General features: G+C 48.2%; 1 protein-coding gene across 5 annotated transcripts in view; it reads right to left on the bottom strand.

Annotated features, from left to right (window-relative positions):
• Positions 1–22,322, bottom strand: part of SNED1 (sushi, nidogen and EGF like domains 1) — a 3,096,442-nt gene that overhangs the window by 2,141,355 nt on the left and 932,765 nt on the right. The gene's annotated exons all lie outside the window — the stretch shown is intronic.

The following is a 22,322-nucleotide window of genomic DNA, read 5'->3' as shown; positions in this document are numbered from 1 at the left end:
ATTTAAGCAAGTTCAAAAATACTAATTTATAGTAAGTTATGTTCATCTCTTTAAATGCCTATCTAAAATAGCATTTCCTTGGTCCTGTGTAAAAGTTTACAAAAAAGAGTAAAGTGCATTGTTGACTGGGATGAATAGCTATCACCTGGGCATTTCAGACAGCATAGTACCACCAAAGTGTTTTCGGAAAAGAGACCAGATAATGTATTATTTAAGTGTGAAGCACAAGTGAATGTATCTATTAATTTATTTTCTATCCAGACAAGATATAGCTGAATGCCCGTAGATTCATGTCTTGTTGGATAATCTGTAACAGTGGATTTGGTCATTTCTCCTAGTAATCTTTTACAATCACTTGCTTCTCTCAGGAATATCTTTAAGTCTAACTTGGAAACAAAACAGGAATCTGGGTCTGAGAGGAGTGAAGGATCTTTGTGGTCACCTAAGTACTCTCTAATGAAATGCAGTCATGATATTTCCATTGCATAACCTAAAGACAAATTCTTGCCTCAGCCAAATAGTATGCCACAATTGAAATGTCTTATAGTGTAACATCTCTACTATAAAAGCAATTTTCAGTTCCTTGTGGCAAATGTAAGAAGATGTTGAACTTGGTAAGGCAAGTAATCTAGAGAGGAATGTGTTCTCTTGGACTAGGATCACACATTTATTTCTTCCACTCCACATCCCAGCACCATAAAAAGCTGCAGCTTGACATTTGGTATCATACAGTGTCATATTTTCCTTAATCAGCTTTCAACCCAATTTTGCTGCAAATCTAAAAAAAAAATCCACCATTCCAGTCAGTTTGTTAGCCACGTATTGTCTGTGTGAGGTTTATAAACCATCTGGTACTAAATAAAAGCCCAGATACCCGGATATCAGAATAAACCGACTCTAGACAGAAACATCCCCCAATGTGATGCCTGATATTATTCAGTCTAGGCTTCCCGCATGTTATAGAGCAGGTCTTTGCAGGTTTCTCTTTATATGCACAGGTTCAGGAAATGCTTTCATATTTTTCAATATTCATCTTTTAGCTGAGCATTTTGCACAGTTTGCATTTTGTTGTGAAGTCTAACCCAAAGACTCTTCATGGGTGGACGGACTGAAGGAGAATATTATCAATATATGGTAAATTTCTGAACATCTGTAGATGAGAGACAGCAGTCCTTTGCACAACTCTCTGCAAATTAAACCTACCCAATTTACCCCTTTAATAAAAAAACAAATACTAAAAACATCTCCTCATATTGTGGTACATGGCAGAAGTTGAGTCAACTGACAAAAAAATGAAAACTAAACAGAATTTATTTAAAAGGGGTCCAAATTACCCTAATTCAATCCAACTCCACATCCAGGTGTACAGCAGCTACAGGAGTATTTCTACACTTATTAATATCCATCATATCTAAGAGTCACATGTGAATATCTATGTCTATGCATGATAATGCAAGTATGAGAGTTATGATTTGACATTTGGAGTATGTTCTCCAATCTAATTGTAAAAATCCTTGCTAGATTTTTAAACCTGCGCGCAGAAGTGAACCTGTACCATAGTTGTCATGTACATATCTATATATGCGTCTTCCTTTGCTAGAAGACAGACCATGGCTAACTCCATGCATTATGTTTTTTTATAGAGGGTTTTATACCGCGCTCAAATACTCAAGAGTGTCCTGGCGCATACAGTCACCAAAGCCCAATGGAGCGGAAAATATGAGTCGTCAAGTTGAAAAGAAAAGTTTTAAGTTGTTTCTTAAAAAGTTTAAAGTCCTGAATATGTCGTAATTCCATTGAGAGAGAGTTCCAAGCCATAGCTGCTTTAACAGAGACGGACTGACCTCCCAACCGTGACCTACGGAATTGGTGGATAATCATCAGTCGTTGGGTGACTGAGCGCAGAGATCTGCTGGGGACATAGAAAGCAAACCGCTTCCTAATGTACATTGGCCCCAGACCATGCAGGGCTCTGTGGGCCAACGTGAAAGCTTTAAATTGCACTCTCGGTGCCACAGGAAGCCAGTGCAGGTCTCATAGATGCAGTCTTATGCTAGATCTTCCAGAGATGTTGAACAGAAGTCTAGCCGTGGTATTCTGTATAGTCTGCAATTTTCTTAGCAAATATCCCGGGATGCCAATGTAGAGTGCATGGGCACAATCAATGCGAGAAAAGATGAGTGCGCGGGCAACATTTCTTTGGCCGACCTGGGAAGCAAGGGGAAGAACCTTCTAAGTGACTTAAGGGTGCCAAAACAGACTCCGGTGAGTTTCTTAATTTGCACCGAAAACCGAAGGTGTTCACCAAACCAATCCCCAAATTCTTTGCAGAAACGCCCTCTCAATTAGGTCGAGGAAAGTCTGGAGGCCACAAGGTTTCTCTGAAGGCAGGTGGAAATAAAGCCATACAGAAGGACCTCCATCTTATCCTCATTGCACTTCAGTTGGGCAAGAGCAAGCCACTGAAACACAGACGAAAGACAATTCTGAGCAGAGATTGTCGACAGGTCTGAGTCCTTCCAGGTGAATAGGAGCTGGGTATCATCGGCATAAGCAATTATTTTTGCCCCCAGCTCCTCTGCCAGAAAAATTAGGGGTGTCAAATAGATATTTAAGAGCAAAGAGCTCAGGGTAGAACAGTGAGGGAATTCAGTGGACACTTTCCTGGCAGCCGAAGAAAAAGGTGGTAACCAGACCTGCTGAGAGCGTTCTTCTTGAAAAGATTTCAACCAATTCCAGGCAGGGCCAGCAATACCAATATTTGAGAGACGAGTAAGAAGAAGTTGGTGGGGCACCGTTTTGAAGGTGGCAGAGAGGTGAAGCAAAATCAGGGCCGCCCTGCCGCCCGCGTCCAGGCATTCCCTAATTGCCTCTGCCATTTCCACTAGTGCAGTCTCGGTGCTATATGATGTCCTAAATCCAGACTGCGCCGGGTGAAGGGCATTAGGATCATCATAAACCCACCACTTTCATATACTCAATGGGGGTGGATGCCACTGGGTATATTCCAGGCCTCTTGATAAACCTTCATAAAAAACTTGTTGTCCAGACATTTTCATTTTTGATTTGTGTTTTTGTATCATTAGAGAAGTAATTTAGCTTGGGTAGGAATTGATAATCCCAGCCAAATGTTTCTCGACGACATTTTTAAAAATGGTGGATGTGTTGCAGTGAGGATGCAATATTTCAGGAACTTTTTGGAGGTTAAGAAGTCTTTTAGAGACAGCCATTTTCCAAAATGGCAGCTCTATAATGATGCGTTTTAGCCATCATATTGGTAAATAATTTTAATGTCGTTTTTGTTTCAGATTTTCCGTTGATTCAAATTCGTAAACATGAGCGAAGCAGGTGGTAGCATAGGTTCTTTGTCTCCTGAGAGAGTGTTGCTAACTACAAAATCATAGGACTCCTTCAACAAAGAAAAAGGTGTCCTATGCCATACTATTTCGAAAGAAAAGCTAACATCAACTGCAGCTGGACAGAAGAGAGTTTGAGATGCTGCAGAAATATAGTAAGACAAAGTTCACAAAAGATTGAAACCGATGGGTGGAGAGGATAAAATAATTTATCATTGTAACAACAAGTGCTACAAGTCGTATTCAATGAAAAAAGCCTGGAAAACATTCGGCAAAAACTAGCAGAAACCAGGAAATCACAACAAGAATCTGAGTCTTCTGAGAATGCGATGACAACAAAACCCAATGCACATCCACTTAGAAGATCGATGGCAGATGACGTTTTCAGCCACGTAGCTGATCTAAACAGCGAGGTGAATGTATTTGCAGCGGAACAGGGTCATCCCGAACTGCATGCGCCCATACATTAAAAAATATGAATGCACAATAAGCTCCCAGCAGCAATGTAACCGCCAGCCTTCAATTAAGTGTACACACTTTGAAAAAGCAAATTAAGTTTTAAAGCCACACTTGAGTGCTAGCTACGGGTTTACACTCGGTGAGATCAAAGAAATAATGGTCAACATTGATGAAACTGTATTGATCCATAATACAGAAATTAAGATGTGTCTGGTGAGAATGTACAATGACAGAATTCGTTGTTGTCAGCCTAACAAAAAGAATAAGCCACTTATGGTGTTCTCAGCTGAACAGGCTCCTGAAGTTCTTTTTGCCAAAATAAGATCACAGGATGCAGTAAAATCAGCAAGAACTATTTGAAGAAACGTCCTAAAAGATTTTGATTTTGGACTTAATAACAAATGTTGTGATGCCCCACAGCTCTGCAAATTATGGGAATAAACAAGAATGCCTGATGTTGCCTTAACATTTTTATACATTGTTTAATATTGGGAAAACAAAACGATTACAAACTACATTTCTTGAGTTCTGAACAGAAGTTGACAAAACTGATGATGGCTTTGAAGATTTAAGCGAAGAAGTGGAAGACAATCCCATGAACCAACACGGTTATGTTGTGCAAATGTACGGTCTTTTCCAAATCATGTTTTATGAATTATATCACGACAAAAGGAAAACTCTGCTATGCATAATGACTGCCAACACAGTCTTTGACAAGTGTAAAAGCAGAAAGCTAATCACTTCAATGAATAGGAACGTTGGATCAACAAGTTATATTGACATAGTACAGAGTAGGAACTTGTTAGCAGATCATTCTGTAAAATCTTGTGAATCCGACAGCACACACTTCCAAGTCACATTACCAGTAAAGGATTTACAATTGCTGCTGTTAATCATTTTGATTTTGAATACAGATCTTCTTTGTCTGGAACATCCAGTACACAATACTGCCATGGTGCTTTTTCATGACTATACCAAGGAAGTAGTTGCTGGAAAACAAATTGTGTCAGCTGTAGGCATAAACAAACAAAGTTGCAAACTTATAACCCAACTGGCTTGCCAATGTGTGCAAAATCACTACAAGCCATCAACATGTCCCAGTCTGCCAGAAAGTTTCCAACAGGCTGGGGACATGGATCTTCATCTACCTGATGCTGCGGTCCACAAAGCTGATTTAACTGAATTTATCATATTACTTATTCGGTGCGGAAAAAAGCCAGTTGTTTTGTGGGCTGGAATTCATGCTCTGATCTCTCAGAATACCGTCCCACTGAAGAAGGTTGGGTTTTTACCAGTAAACCCATCTCCAGTCCCAACCACAACAACAGCATACCTGGCTCTAAAGAATTTCCAAAATGTGAATGTTCAGCTTGAAGGCCAGTCTATCTTGCTAATTTTCTGTAATTAAGGTCATTTCCATATTGTAGCTGACATTTATATGAGCAATCCATTCGAATTGGATAATCTTTATCCAATGATGGTCATTTTCCACATGCCAAAAGTTGTGTTGCGATGTGCAGGACGTTATCTCAGTGGATGTGGCATAGACAATGCACTTATTGAGGCTGAAATCTTTGGGAGCAAAACTGTCCAGTCAATATTGAACGGTACTCATTATGTTCATTTGTTACAAGGTATGCTCATCATATCTGAGGTTGTAGAAACATTGCATTGGAATGCTTTCTGGAACAAAAATGACTAATTCAGGTTTTGCATATCTTATCTCAGAAGTGAACAAGGCACAGGGTGCACTTCGTTTAACAGACATAATGTAAAGCCAGGCAACGTTCAATATACTTACTTCAAAATCAGAACACCAAGTTCGTAGAATTTGTCAAAGAATGTGAAGAAAAATCAGAACTTTGCAAATACTGGGGAAATGTTTTACACATGATAGTTGTAGTGAAAAACTTGGTACATGCTGATCGGGAAGGTGATTGGGAGCTGCACACAAAGACCTTGGAGTCACTGATTACTGTATTTCGCAAATATGATTGCATAAACTACCTGAGATATGGGTCCTAGTATTTAGAAAGAATGAAGATGCTAGAGGATGAAAACCCATACCTCTACAGAAAATGTGTCCAAAGACTTTTTGTTGGGAAAGACAGAGAGGGAAGGTTCAATGCTCTTGATTCAGTAATGAAACTGGAACAGACGATCCAGAAATCACAGAAACGCTCCAATGGAATTGTTGGTCAGACACCAAAAAGTGAATATGTTACTCGATGGCAGCTAGTTTATCATGAAGTCCTTTGTATTTGCAATGTTTTCAGACAGATGACAAATTCATAATTAATGGACCATTGTGAAACTGTTCCTCGCCACGAACTTGTGGGAAAGAGAGTGGAACGTTTTAATAAACAAGTTGACAGCCTTCTTCATTTCATGCAGCAACAAGGAAAACCCATTGAAATGACTGAGCCTATTCACAACTTTGTGACCAAACAATATGTGGTTAACAATATAAAAATACATCTACTAGATGTCCTGGAAAATGTTTCCAAACTATACGTAGAACTGAAGCAAGGGGGTGTGACCAAGGGCGTCAAGATGGCGGTCGCACTTTAGGAGTGCTCCGGACCCCTCCGTCATCTGCCCTGAATCCACCTGCCATCTGGACCCCAGTGACCCTGTAATCCTTCACCCGCTCACCTGGAGGTCTCGGAGGCCCCCGCTGTAGTGCTGGTTGTTGATCCTTGGGGCTGCGGATGCCTCTTCTTCTCTGAACCTCCTCGCGGCCTCTCTTAAGATGGCGGCTTCCGCCGCGGCCGTTGGCTCCCTGCCCGGTCGGTCACCCTGACTGGATTGCTGTGGAGCGCTTCGTCGCCGGCCTCCTGGGATCGGCCGGCGGGACTGTGGATTTGCCCCCTCCTGTTCCCGGCATTGCTGCGGCTGACGCTGCGGGTGCTCGGAAGACGCCAGCCTGCTTGCTTGGGCTACCCCCTGCATTTCGGGTGCCCGGACCTGCCTGCAACCACCCTTGAGCTCCAGCTATTTGGCCTGGGGAGGAGGTGTGGTGTCTTTGCTGCCCCCGGCGAGGCTGTGATATTGCCTCCCCGCTGAAGTGGCCGCCGCCTTGCTCCTGTGGGGCCCCCCCTGGGCTGCCGTGAACCCGGGGGCTGACTCACCGACCTCCTGTGCCCGGCCGGCGTGAATGCAGACCGGCCCCTTTCCCGGCATTGGGGCGGTTGACGCTGCGGGGGCCTAGGAGACGCCTGCCTGCTTTCTCGGGCTCCCCCTGCATTTCGAGAGCCCGGACCTGCCTGGAGCTGCCCTCGGGCCCCCGCCTGAATGGCCTGAGGAGGAGCTGTGTTGTCCCCGCTTCCCACCGGCGACCTCGTTGACTGCCTCCCACTGGGGGGGGCCACCGCCTAGCTCCTGTGGGCCCCCCCTGAGCTGCCGTGAATCCGGTGGACGGACTGGCTGTCGGTCGGGTCCGGTATGGATTGCTGTTGCCTGCGACCCCTCTGGCGGCCTGAGGTGTTGGGGGGGCTGCTTGGACCTCCTGGGGGCCTGGACCACACTACACTGGTGTCTGTGAGCCGCCGAGGGACTTTCCTTTCCCTCCCCTGAGACAACTGTGGTGAGGAGTTGTTCACGCTGCTGAAGGGGTGCGGGCCTCTGGGAGGGGGATCGGCCGTCGATCGGGCGGCACGGGGGGCGGTGTGTTCAGCCCCGGGCCTGCTCCGTGCCCGTCTGGGCGTCTTCCCCCCCCCCCTCACCCTTGGAGTCCCGGAGGGTCGGTGGGTCCTCGACTGCCGCCTCAGGCAGTGGCGCTTGGGCTTCTTGGCGGGGGCCCGTGGGTGGTCCTGCGGCTCCGCCTTCTTTCTCTGCCTGGGAGGACTGGCGCTGGCCTGGCTGCCCGGACCCACTCACCTGACCCGGTGCACCCGTTTGGTGCGGTGCTCCTGGGCTGTGGCCGCTGCCTGGGGTTTCTGGTCAGCCACAAGGCTCGGGCGGCGGGGGTCCTGGTCGTGGGCCCCCTCCATTGGCTCCTGTCATCTGAGGCCGTGACGTCCTGCTTCTGCCTTCGTGGTTGACCTTGACCCCCCGCGCTGCAGGCCCGGGGGCCGACGCCACCCCTGGCGTCCATCTTCGGTGATTTGGCGAGCCTGACACTCTTCAGGGGTCCACTGAGGCCCCCGCGGAGTACGATCGGCTCGACGCGGGGCGGCGTGGGCTGGCTGCGCCCTGGGCCCCTCTCCTCCATCCTCTTTCCTTGCCTTACCCTAAGGGAGCCGCTGCCCCATCTCCGTCCTGTCTGGAGATCACCCTGGTCCGGGACAAGATACTCAAGACCCCGGCTACCCAAACCAGGATAGATCGGTTCACCACCACTGACGCTGGGGCTGCCGGTGGTCTTGCTGGCGTGGGTGCCCCTGCCGTGCCCGATCTCTCCGTGATTCTTCAGGCGATCCAGACGTCGCAGTCCTCGGTCGAGGGCAAGATTGTGGAGGTCCGTGTACATAACGCTAATCCGACAGGACCTTTGCAACGCTAACACCCGGATTAAGGAAGCGGAGTCCTGAGTGTCTGCTGTGGAGGACGACGTTCAGCAACTCAAGGCCCAGGTTAACCGGCTCCAATCCCACACACAGGAGCGCCACCGGCGGGCTGAGGATAATGGTCTTCCCTGATTACACCCGGGATGTCCAATCTCAACGTCGCTCCTTTGCTGAGGTCAAGCAGAAGCTGCGCTTGCTTAACATTCAATACAGGCTCCTCTTCCCAGCACGGCTGCGTGTGGTCTTTCAGGACAAATCCATTTTCTTTGAGATTCCAGAGGAGGCGTGGACATGGGCAACAGAAGAACGCCCGCTGCAGATGCCTACCCAGGACCGCGTGCAGCCTGCTGCCACCGGAGGCGCGCGGCAGGACATGCCTGTGCTCCGCCCGTGCCGCAGACGCTCAGGGAGGCGCAGGGGCTGGCAATGTGCGCGCTCTGCCCCTCCGATGGGCCCCTCACAGGGCCACATGCCTGGACCTTCCGGGGAGACCTCTCCGGCCAGGTGGCGCTCTGGCTCCTTAGGCCACTCCGACCCCAGTTCGGCTTCGCCTCGACTGTCCTTGATAGATCTTCCGGATACCGATCTCTCCCGCAGCCCGACTCTTCTCACCGGGCCAGCCTGACCACATCGCAGCGATGTTAGCCTTTCATACGATGTTTGGGTTCCTGGTTGGGGTCGCCCGAGACCAGTGGCTGAGTCCGAGACTAGTATCCCATTTGGTCACTAACTGTTCACCGATGGTATAAGACATGATCATCCTAATATGAGGCGGTGTCCTCCACGACTTTCCCCGTTTCCAAGCGTTTTAGCTTGGTGTTTCAGTGTTCTGTTACTGTTCGGGCGACAGATGCTTCCGTTCCTGAAGTGTGGGGTGGGAGGAGTTGGAGCCTCTGCTCCTGTTTGTTTTGTTTTTCAAAGTTACTGTCTTTTGCACCACCTTTGAGCCACTATATTTGGGAGAACACATCCCATACACTGCTACGCTACTCTATCCACGGGCTCTGGAAGCTACCGTGCCTCTCTTATCCCAGCTACGCTGCCTCGCGACCCGGCTCCCCCCATGGCCTCCTCCTCCTTGGCAATTTTAGCGCGCTCTCATTGCTCCGCCTAATGACCTGGAATGTTAACGGCCTGCTGGACAAAATCAAGCGTGCAGCCATCCTGCGATACGCCCAGCGCCAGGCGATAGACATACTCATGCTTCAGGAAACCCATGTACATGGAAATAGAGGTGGAAGCACAGTGGCCTATCCCTTGGACAGACCATTATCTAATCCCGTTCTCAATACATGTGAGTAGTTTAAGGATAGAAGGACTGGGAGCAAAGGCCACATATAGGAAATGGGCCGGCTTTAATCCCAGTTCCTTTTCACAGGCATTGGCAAAAAATAAACCGACATTAAGGACGGATATAAATACAGCCAATGACCATTTTGAGGAATGGGTAACAGGGGCCATAGATTAGATAGCCCCCTGGACCACTAAGAATCCTGAGAGACAGATGGCATCAGCTCCTTGGTATAATTTCTAAATTCTTGCCAAATCTAAGAAAGAGTGCAAGATATTGGAGATGGATTTGGCGTAAAAACATCTGTGATGAGGACAAAGAGCAATATAAAAGTGAAATAAAAAAATATCATGCATTAATTAAGAACAAGGTGCAAATTCTATACGGAGAAAATAGAAAAAGAAAGGAGTTCATCTAAAGAAATGTTCGCTATACTAAAGTCGCTCAAATCCTATGATAACCAAAAGGAAGAAGGAACTGCCTCAGTGGAAAACTGCAATAAAATTGCTGAATTCTTTGCAGAGAAGGTGGCGAAAATATATAATGCCTTCCCAGTAAAAGTATGCATGGGGAAGAGCTCTGAAACTAAGAAGGAGACGAATCACACAGGGGACAGGTTCAATGAATTTAAAATGCCAGAACTAGAGGAATTAAACATAATAGCCAAAGGAATTAAATCAGGTTCCCCCCGAGATCCGGCCTGCCCAGAACAACTACTGATGGGAGCAGATCTTATCATGCCTTATGTTTATGAGCTCATTACTACCTCCTTCCAGAAGGGAGAAGTCCCCACTAGCTGGAAACAAGCAATAGTAAGTCCACTAAAAAAAGAATCGTCAGTAGACCAAGCAGTCTTAGAAAATCTGCGCCCAATTTCATTACTTTCATTCGTCGCAAAGATTTCAGAAAAAGTAGCCAATAAACAGCTTACCAATTTTATCCAGGAACATGATCTTCTATACCACTCCCAGTCAGGCTTCAGAGCAGCCCACTCGATAGAATCCGCTCTGCTCCTGGCCACGGACACAATGAGACGGTGTGCGGATGAGGGGCAGACAACGGCAATGATTTTGCTGGACCTGGGTGCGGCGTTCGATACCGTCTCACATGGGCTGCTTCTGCATAAACTAGAGGAATGTGGTATAGATGGTACTGTTTTACGCTCAATGACATCCTTCCTATTGTTACTCAGTTTCCAAGTTTTACAGCAGTCACAACTTTCTAAGAGTATCATGTTGCCCCAAGGAGTCCCACCAGGATCAATTTTGAGTCACACGCTATTTAATCTGTATGTGGAACCACTGGCAGTGTTAATGGAAAAACATCATGTTACCATCGTATCGTACGCTGATGATACTCAGCTAATTGTGACATTATCAGGAAATAATGAACAGAGCTTAATTTCACCAGGTGCTTAGAAGAGGTAGCAGGATGGATGCCCGATCATTGTCTGAAATTGAACAGCAGTAAAACAGAGGTAATGATAGTGGGCAATGCACCGAACATATGGTCCTCTACATGGTGGCCGGAAACATTCGGACAAGTTCCTACTCCCAAAATGGAAGTTAAAAATTTGGGAGTTTGGTTCATTCTAAATTGTCTTTTGAGGCCCAAATACGGAAAGTAGTGGGTAAATGTTTTGGAATCCTAAAAATCCAGAGGAAAATTTTGTATCTTCTACCACCTAATGCAAGGAAAACCATAGTGCATGCCCTGGTGACAGCACAACTGGACTATGGAAATGTACTGTATTTAGGAGCACCTAAAAGGGGCTAGCCAAATTACAGGTGGGGCAAAATGCGGCTCCATGGCTTATTTTGAGTCTCCCTAGAACAGCTTCCACAAGGAAAGCCCTGAAAGATTTGCATTGGTTGCCGGTGGAGGAAAGGGTCCTTTTTACGTCAATGTGCTACTGCCATAAAATACTTGCAAAAAAAAGGACCACGCTACCTGCATCCTCTAATCTCTCAATATATCCCAGGCCGCAATCTGCGATCAAAAGGAAGGTCGCTAGTGAAGGTTCCTAGAGTTCGGAGTGCAAGAATGGGGGCAAGTTCCTTCAGTTATCTTGCGGCAAAATATTGGAAAGGGTTCTCGGAAACTTTAAGAATGGAATCAGGCGAAGGTAAATTTAGGAAGAAGCTAGAAACATGGCTATTTTCCTCTGCGTACTAAAGTAAAGGAGAGCCACAGGAATGTATTAGTTGGTAAATTTGTTGTGAGGTGTCTAGAGTCGTCTCTAATTAGCGAGCCTGCTTCAGAGCAGGGACACGCCGGTGGGCGTAACCATGCGCTTTAGAAATGTTAAAATAAATAAATAAATATATTATTGTGCTACTTAGATTTGTTGCAATGTTATCAATTCAAGGATTGTCAGAATTATGGATACGTTATGGAACGGGCGAAAAAAGACAATTAATCTCACTTCATATTCTGTACAAGAAACTTGACCCAGAGAAGCCCAGTCAGTGTTCTTATCAAGGCACATATTCTTACGGGTGATGACACTATGAGCAAAATTGGTACAAAGCTTGAAACTTTAACTGCTGAACCTGTGAAATTTCTAAAGCGATTTGCTGATATAGAAGAGGAACGTGACTTTAAAGACGTAGAAAAATACCTTGTCAGTGTGTGGAAAAAGAGTTCTGACTGTCACACATTTGATGATCTTTGGTACAGTGAGTTCAAGAGATCAGTCCCGCTAAGTGACCTTCCACCGATGTCATATTCCGTGATTGGAAACATTAAAAGAGCGTTCTACTTGATCAGAAGATGTGTAAATGTTTTGAATCATGCAAATGTAAAGAAAGATTTGTGTAAATTTGGTTGGGAAAATATTGATGGGGTTCTAAAACCTACAAACTTTCTAAAGCCTCCACCCACAGAACTTACACGTACATGTACTTGCAAAACCAGGGCTACAAAGAGATGTCCCTGTTGTATATGGTCTTCTCAAAAGTTCAACATTCTGTAAATGTACCACAAGCGATTGCCGAAACAAATTAATAAAGTGATGCATGAAAATGTGTGTAAAACAGGAGTGATACATTTTTTTTTCATATTCAGATCATAAACATTGTTTGGTGTATACATAAAAGGATTAAAAACCATTATTATTTGTTTCATGTCTATATATGTATCTTCTTCCTCTATTATAGTCGCCAATCTGGAAAATGGCAGAAGGGTTGCTCTAAGAAGTTATTTTTCGTCTCTATAAGACTACCTGACTCCCAAAACGTAAGTTTTGACATCAAAATGAAGTATATAGGTCTCATGAGTCCTGAAATATTACATCATCACAGCAACAAATATGCCATTTTCAGAAATATCATCCAGAGAAATTTGGCTCGGATCAGCAATGTCTACCCAAGCTAAATTACTTCTCTACTGACCCAAAAACACAAATCAAAAATGAAAATCTCTGGACAATTTTATTTACAGAGGTATATCAGGGAGCCGGGATTAGTATTTGTGTTTTACATAAAACATTGAAACTTATTTATAGCTCCTGTTGGACCTGGCCCTCTCTGCAGTCACCTACAAACGTTTTGCCTGGACCCTTCCTGTTTTCTGAATTAATCTTTGTTGGTATTAGTACTCTGTGCACTTTGCCAATGCTAACCAATGCGACAGTGCCAGTGCTCTCTTCCTAAAACAAGGCAAATTTGACCTATGCCTGATTGGCACATTTAATTTACTCATACGTCCCTAATATATGGTACTATATGTGCTCAGGGCCTGTAATTTAACTACTACTAATGGGCCTGCAGCACTCATTGTGTCACCCACTAAAGTAGCACTTTAAAACATTTCCCAGGCCTGCCATTGCAGCCTGTAGTGCAGTTCTAAACTGCCAACTCAAACTAGTAAAATAAACCTTTCACCAGGCCTAAGGCTGCCTTTTTAATACATACATGTCATCCCAAATGTTTGGCCCTAAAGGCACAGTATTTAAAAAGTAGGACATGTGTCCTCAAGTTTTACAGTCCCAGTAATGAAAAATTCCTAAATTTGTTTTGCAATACAGTAAGGCCTATCTTTCCAATTGGATTACTTTATTACATTTAATAAGTAATATCATCTGAATGGGAGCAGGTAGAAATATAGGTGTAGATTCCGATCCTGGAAAATCCGGGTACGAACCGTCGGACGGAGCGTTTTCTCCGTCCGACTCGTACCCGGTAAAAAACATTACAAACATGCAAGAACGATTCGTACTGAAACACCATTTCCGTACGAATCGCAAAATTCACCGACCGAGACAAATATAGCCACAATTCCGATCCGGGACACCGCGGACGTGACGTCCGGACGCATTCAGGCAGCGTTTCACGAACCAGGAAGTACGATTCGTACCTACGTCACTCCGCACGGATTATATTTTCCGGCAGCCAAAAACTGCCGGGAAATCAGGACGACGCGCAGAAGGAGCACCTTTACGCGACGGACAGCCATGGACCCCAACCTACGTGTCATCCCGGCCCTCATAGCAGTCCACCTGGTGTACATGAACTGACGCAGACGCCGCAGAAGGTCAGAACAACACCCAGGGGCAAAGGGGGGGACAGGGGCAGGAAACATAACCCCCACCCAAGGTCAAAATCATACATGCCCTGTACATACCTGACCTCCAGGGCCTGGTCACTTCGGGGTGTGGGGGCGTGTCCACCAAGGCCCGCGTCCCGCCACAACGGAAGTCGACATGGACGCAAACCGGCAACACAACAATTGTGGTACGTACCGTACCCACGCCTTAAGAGCGTGGGTACGAGTCGTACTACGCCCACCCCTACGTCACCCCAACAATGGCGGTACGGCCCGTACCCATGCCTTTGGGACGTGGGTACGGCCCGTACCGCCATTGTTGGGGTGACGTAGGGGTACGGCCCGTACCTATGCCTTTGGGACGTGGGTACGGCCCGTACCCCCAATGTTGGGGTGCCGTAGGGGTACGGCCCGTACCCATGCCTTTGGGACGTGGGTACGGCCCGTACCGCCATTGTTGGGGTGACGTAGGGGTAGGCGTGGTACGACCCGTACCCACGCTCTTAAGGCGTGGGTACGGCCCGTACCCATGCCTTTGGCACGTGGGTACAGCCCGTACCCCCATTGTTGGGGTGACGTAGGGGTACGGCCCATACCCAGCCTTTTAGGACGTGGGTACGGGTCGTACCACGCCAGTGGACTCACACATAGGGGTGTGTGGCCATCAGTCCCAGCAGTGCCCAGACATAGGAGGGGTGTGTGCCTATCACTCCCAGCAGTGCCCAGACATAGGAGGGGTGGGTGCCTATCACTCCCAGCAGTGCCCAGACATAGGAGGGGTGGGTGCAGAGTCCTCCCAGCAGTGCCCAGACATAGGAGGGGTGGGTGCAGAGTCCTCCTAGCAGTGCCCAGACATAGGAGGGGTGTGTGCCTATCACTCCCAGCAGTGCCCAGACACAGGAGGGGTGGGTGCAGAGTCCTCCCAGCAGTGCCCATGGAAAGAAAAGGGTGGAGTACCCACAGATACAATGCCCACAATTGTCAGTCAGGTGCCCAAAGACCCGGCAGAACACGTAACACATGTGTGCGAGGCTGGGAGTACACACATGCATAGTGCGGAAAAGGGAACATGTCCACATGAAGTCATGTCAATATACTCCATACACAAGTACAGTGACCACCAAGGATGCCACAAATGATGCAGGTGGAGACATTGCTCAGCATGCATGGCCAAAGTTGAAGGGATCCGTCACACACCCAGGAAATGTAGACACAGCTCAGCACAACAATTGGGAAACACCCTGCAGGGAAAATGTCAGGGTCCACAGAGGAAGGAACACACCTTGGGACAATGTCACCATGCAGTAAGAGCTTACATGACCAAAGATTATTTGCAAATACCTTGTGATGGCACACAGATACCAGGGTCCACCCCATGAGCAGCACACTACTACATGTCCCAGAGAGCTAACACATTATCAACACCCCAAATCATGGAGCAGCACCACCAACAGCAATACCAGAAAAGCATATGTGTTCAAAAGAAAAAAAATATGCTTTATTCAGCAGAAAATGATTTTTTTTAAATGTACACTATTTACAAGGCCCATAGGGCAGTCCATATATGAATTCCTGGTGGGGGACACATTGGGACGCGTGTCCCCTAGCTTGCCTGCACAGTTCAGAGTTACTTTTCTTCCACAGGGGTGGGCATCATGTGGGGGGGGAAGGACCAGGCACCGCAGAGACAGGAGGGGCAAGGGTAGGCGTTGTGGGTGCAGGGACGGAGGACTCCACCACAGGGGGTGGGGCAGCGCCAAAGGTGGCGGTTAGGATGGCGCTGCACACGGTTGCAAGGTCCCCCAGCGTCTCCCCTGCACCCGATGGAACCACAGGCCCCAAGGAGGGGGGGGGTCAGATGGATGGGTCGCAGCGCTACTGGGGAAGAGTGTGGATGGGGGGGGGGACTCAACTACCCTGCCCGTGTCCTGCCTCCACCGCATGCGGGGTGGTGCCACACTGGGGCTGATGGACAGACTGGGCAGGACTGACTCTTTGTCCGACTCTTGGACAGGAGAGCTGAGGGGAGTGGATTTGGAGGAAGTGGGTCGTGAGGAATGCGGACTCCCACTGTGGCTATGTGTCTTCCGTTTGCCCCACGACCCAGTGGGTGTGCCTACTTCCCCCTGTGCGTGCGTGACAGGAGGTGTGCGCTTGGCCTTCCCTGGTGGTGTGCTGCCTGTGTCTGGTGGGGTGCGTGCATGGGGACATCTGGGTGTGCTTGGGACAGGCATGGGAGTGGGAAGTGTGGATGGTTCAGGGGTAGGGGGGGGACGCAGTGCTGCAGGAGACCCACTGCTGCAGTCAGTGTCGAGTCTATGGACCTCATCAACATGCGTTGGTCAGACATCGCAGCTGACATGCCCTCCATGTACGACACCATCTGTGTCAGCAGTCTGGTGTGGCCATGGAGGACATTAAGCTGCGATGTCTGACCAACCTGCAACTGGCGCAGAATGTCCACAGACTTGGCATTCACGGCAGCAGTGGAGACAGGGGCAGGGGGTGCGGTGCCTGGCACGAAGGAGACATGTTGTTGCCTAGCACGGACGTAAGGGAGCTGAGCAAGTGGGAGGCCGGTGATGGGAATGGAGGGGGCGGCGAGAGATGGAGTGCTGCTTTCAGCTGTGGGAGCAGCCTCCGCCCCTTCTGGGAGCTCAGCCTCGGACCCGTCAGCGTCATAGTCGGTGGTGGGACTGGACAGGTCCTCCGCCTCACTCCCCTCGGCCTCCGTGCCACTCGCTTGGCCAGACTCGACAGCACTAGTGGCACCAGTGCTCGATCCCTCCTCAAGGTCCGTGCCAGTGTCTCCCTCGGTTTCCCCCGACGATGCTGTGGGCAAGGTGAAGAGACAGGAAATAATCAGACACCTGTATACATTTGACACATGATTCAAAACTACATAGGTCACAGTGCATAGCATGAAAAGCAACATGAGTAACATCTACAATACTACGCACATATGTAGGCCCTGCAACACACAGTTGGTTGACCCACCATGCCACTGAGAAACAATGGAGAGCATGACACAATAGCAAATAACTTGATATCAAATTAGACAGAGGAGCCAGGCTCTGGGGACACTCGAGCACAGCATCTGGACCACACACCGTTGCCAAAAAAGGGATGAGCAGGAACCATGTCTTTTAACTTTTGGCACATGCTGCTTAACAAGTACATTGAATCATGCCCAACATGACTGGGTCACTGCATGTTGAGTGTATGTCCAGACAAACATCACACACAGGCCAGACCTGGCAAGGAGACATAAGGTTTGGACATGCCCGCACAAACCCCCCCTACCTGAAACAATGTGATTGAGACAGATGAAGTACTTACACCTCTTACTCTGGGATAAAAAACATGCCCTTCAATAAATCCAGATTGTACACAAACTACCCCTCGTGCGCTTGTCCACACATATTATTGACGAACAACCATCATCAGATAGTTGTACCAAGACACACAGGCACTGGCCACTGTGAGTATGCACAAGCACAAGGAGGTCACCCTGTACAGTGGACACATGTAGCACACTTAACGTAAATACAAATTGGGCCAGGGTACAATGCCACAGAGCCCAACCTATGGTGCAGACACAGAGAATGTCCACATTGTTGGATGACACACATGATACCTAGGAAAAGGTGCCCCAGGGGACTGTAGTGGCCACACTCCTCCATGGTCCTGGATGTATATGACTGCAACTGAAGCAACCGTCCCTGCACTATGCATATCTCCCACTCATGCACATCATGTCTGAGGGCACAACATTGGACATGCATGCTGTAAGGCAGTACACTTTTAAGACACACTCCTATGTCGGGACTCACCATCAGTGCCAACTAACATGGACCCCACAATGACTGAACTGGACAGGGCACAGGCAAGGTCCCAAAACCTGTTACACACAACCCCCACACATGATGCTGCAAGCATTGGGCACTTGGATAAACTGGCAGCCTAGATAACCTTGTGCAAGAGTGACTACACACAGACCAGGGAACACATGTCAAGGAGGGGAAGGGAGGAAGAACAGCACGGGTTGACTTTGGTGAACAGGATCTGCACTGCACATATAAACCCTGGCAGTGTATCCATGCAACTGCACACTTCCAAAAGCTGGTGACACACAACAAACACACATGTACCTACCCCCTTCCTGCTGCTGCTTCTCCTGCTTCCGACCCTCCACCGACCTCACGGCACTGACGGCTTGCTTCCATTTCTCCCCCTTGGCATAGACGCCTACCTGTGAGGATGCAAAAGTGAGAATACTTAAATACACCTGCTAAATGTCAGAGACACACATTAGAACAATTTTGCTGGTCGGAACAGGGCATAGTATGCAGCCAACTCATTGCACCTTTGTCATAGGGACATTATCCTCTGGGGAAGGCCAAATGCACTATGTGGCATTGAAAGTACACAGGTGGCATGAGGGGTGCGACACAATCAATGATCCAGGCTCACACTGTGCATCACAAGCTACACCACGATTATGTAAAGCACCTCAAAGCAGTCACAGGCCACTGACGCAACCTCAGCAGAGTACACAGACACACACAGGACAATCACCTGCCATTGCCAACTGCGGGTACAAACCTCACTCTGCACATGTGCCACTAGACTGGGGGGTGTCACAGGTGTGGGGCTGGCTCAGCACGGCAGACACACAGCACTGCTCCCTGCTCATATCAGATGGGTAGGGTATATGCATCCCTCAGCAGCTGGTGTGCAACACTCCACATATACACTCACCCACATGACAGGGGACTTACACACACACCAATGTCCAGGGAACGAACACATCATTTGGACACTCTCACCACAGGTACACTCAACTCACACACATCTGTGGGTACAGTCACCTGTCACACTGGGGGGACCACAGAATCACATCAGGACTGTAGAAACAACATTCCCAAGAGGATTAGCCAGGCTGAATGTGGCATGCACCATGAGTGATTGTCACAGTAAACACTATGCAAGTGAGGAGTGCAGACATGCACTACAGCATGCTCTGCATGGGAGACATGAGGCATTCCCCCCCCCTGGGACCCACTCTATAGAACATTGCATGTCTGTCACACCTGGACACAATGCCAGAAGTCACAGTCACTAAAAAGGGGCACAGTCTAAGCTAGTGGAGTCAGCACTCACCTGCTCCCCTGGTCGACCATACAGCATGGGGTACTGTGGGAGGATCACATCCAGCAAGGCCACATTCTCTTCCAGGGTGAATGGCTGGGCCCTCTCCACAGACCTGGACATGGTGCCAGAGGAATCACGAGCAGCAGCAGTGTTGTGGAATGAAAGGATGTGCAGGCAAGTGCTCTCTCATGGGACCTGGCTGCCTTATATCTGCCTTGCTGGCCTGTTTCATTTACAGGAGTACAGAGTGATTGGTCAGTCTCATTTGCATCCTACGTTTCCTCCAATCCCCAGTGAGTGCCTTTGCATGGTTTAAAAATTTAGCATGATGTCAAGTCAACAACCACTTTGCAACATAGTATATTGTCTCCAACCGACTTTTGCTGGCCACCTGATGCAAAATTTTAAACTTGAAAATCGGTCTCTATGACAACCAGCATGCATTTAGGCCCTTATACTTGTCCCTCATGTGTCCCCTATGTAATTTCACTATTCACACACAGGTACGTTGCGTTCCACGGCCCTAGGGCACCACTACTCCAGTGATACGGTCCGTACACGCGTGTGTACGGTCCGTATCACTATGGGAGTGCTGCCGTAGGCATACGCCATGGTGATACGGACCGTACACGCGTGTGTAGGCTCCCTATCACTATGGGACTGCTGCCGTAGGCGTACGCCATGGTGATAAGGACCGTACACGCGTGTGTAGGGTCCGTATCACTATGGGAGTGCTGCCGTAGGCGTACGCCATAGTGATACTGACCCTACACACACGTGTACGGTCCATATCACCATGGCGTACGCCTACGGAAGCAGTCCTATAGTGATACGGACCCTACACACGCGTGTACGGTCCGTATTACTATGGCGTATGCCTACGGCAGCACTCTCATAGTGATACGGACCCTACACATGCGTGTACGGTCCGTATTACTATGGCGTACATCTACGGCAGCACTCCCATAGTGATACGGACCCTACACACGCGTGTACGGTCCGTATCACCATGGCGTACGCCTACGGCAGCAGTCCCATAGTGATACGGACCCTACACACGCGTGTACAGTCCGTATTACTATGGCGTATGCCTACGGCAGCAGTCCCCTAGTGATACAGACCCTACACACGCCCTCAGAGCGTGTGTACGGTGCGTTTCACACCTTACACTGGTGACCTGCGGCACACAGAAAGGAATTGAGCTGTCATACTTGGCCAAGGCTGGACATCAAGGCTTTGTCAGTGCAGTCCTACATGTCTCGGGCATAGGTGTGTCAGCCTGTGATGTGGCACATATCTCCTCATGTTTGAAGACAATAGATGTGTGATGAGCTGTGTACACATGTCATGTGTGATGGTGCACTATGTGCCACACATCCCCTTCACTCCTTTGACATGTGTGCATGGAGTACAGACTTGGTGAGCAATGCGTCACTGGCATGGCACAGTCACCAACACCCGCAACTGTCCCCTGATGCCAGGTACACGGATAATTACACCTGACATGTGACTACCCGCGTTGCACGATGTGACTATGTCATGTGTGTGTCATGTGTTCCCATAAGCTTGCTGTTGTTGTTCCGTCAAATGCATCTGCAGTTGCTGCATCCAACATGTGTCTGTGTGTAGCTAGGCATGGCACACTATTACGCACACCAGGCCACATGTGGAATCAGACGTAACGTGTGTATGTATGCATCGAACATGGACTTGCGAGACAAGGATATATCTGCGTAGTCTCAATGTATGTGTGATCAGTCTTGACATGTTCCCCTTCATGGCAAGCTGTGTGGTGTGTCCTTTTTTTAAAGAACATGTGACCTGTGCCTCTAGTGTTCCGCAACCTGTCTGTATGATAAACATCCTTCATCTGCACATATGTGGATGTCTGTCACTCCTGTAATGCGTCTGCCTGTTCACTTACACTGGCCCACAACTAGTTTCATGCCATGTAATGTTGAGCTTCAGAATCCACGTTTGTAGCTGGCTCTTGGTAGGAGTGTCACCTGGCTGGCATACGTGTCCAGGATATATTGCACAGACCGGACTCTGTATGTAGCATATGTGTATTGCCTGTTGAACATGTGCTCAGTACATTGACATTGTTGGTGTACTGTATTCACTCTTTGTTGTCCCTTCCAAATTACTGCAGGGCTCCGCCTCTCCCCCAACCAATGCCAGACTTGGCTGACTGAGGGAACGTGACTGTATACGCCGCTACCGCTTCACCTGACCGTTGATTGAGAACTTGATCGCAAGGCTGGCACCACACCTCCAACCACTACACAGGTATCCTACTGCACTGACACCCAAGATGAAGGTGATGGCAGCCCAACATTTCTTTGCCACGGGTACGTTTCAATATACCATAGCTCATGTTGGTGGCATGTCCCAGACCATGTTCAGCCGTGTCCTACATGATTTTTTAGAGGCCATGTTGGTTCACCTGGATGAGTTCATCCATTTCCCAACTCCTGAGCAGTTGACAGGTGTCAAGGGTGAGTTCTATGCCCTGGGAGGGATGCCCCATGTCATTGGGTCCATTGATGGGACACATGTGGCTTTGGTACCACCACAGGCACAAGAGGTAGCCTATAGGAACAGAAAACATTACCACTCCATTAATGCCCTTGTGGTGTGTCTTGCCAACATGGTGATTTCCCATGTCTGTGCTCGTTTTCCAGGATCAGCACACGATGCCTACATCATGAGGCGTAGCAGGGTGCCTGAAATGATGCTGCAGCTGCGCAACGAACGAGCATGTATTGTTGGTGGGTATACTCTGTCAGTCCTGTATTTAGCATCATCTTTATGTCTTACTGCTTCTCCTGACCCAATTCTGTCCATGATGTTTCCATGTAGGGGACTCTGGCTATCCCAACATGCCATGGCTGATCACGCCTCTCCGCAACCCCAGAACGGCTGCCGATCACCGCTACAACAACGCCCATGGGCAGACCAGGCGAGTAATAGAGACGACCTTTGGCCTCCTGAAGAGCCGATTCCGGT

The sequence above is a fragment of the Triturus cristatus genome, chromosome 11, assembly GCF_964204655.1.
Source record: "Triturus cristatus chromosome 11, aTriCri1.1, whole genome shotgun sequence".
NCBI lineage: Eukaryota > Metazoa > Chordata > Amphibia > Caudata > Salamandridae > Triturus > Triturus cristatus.
Note: the sequence above shows the minus strand (reverse complement) of the source record. Positions and strands in the feature narration are given on the sequence as shown.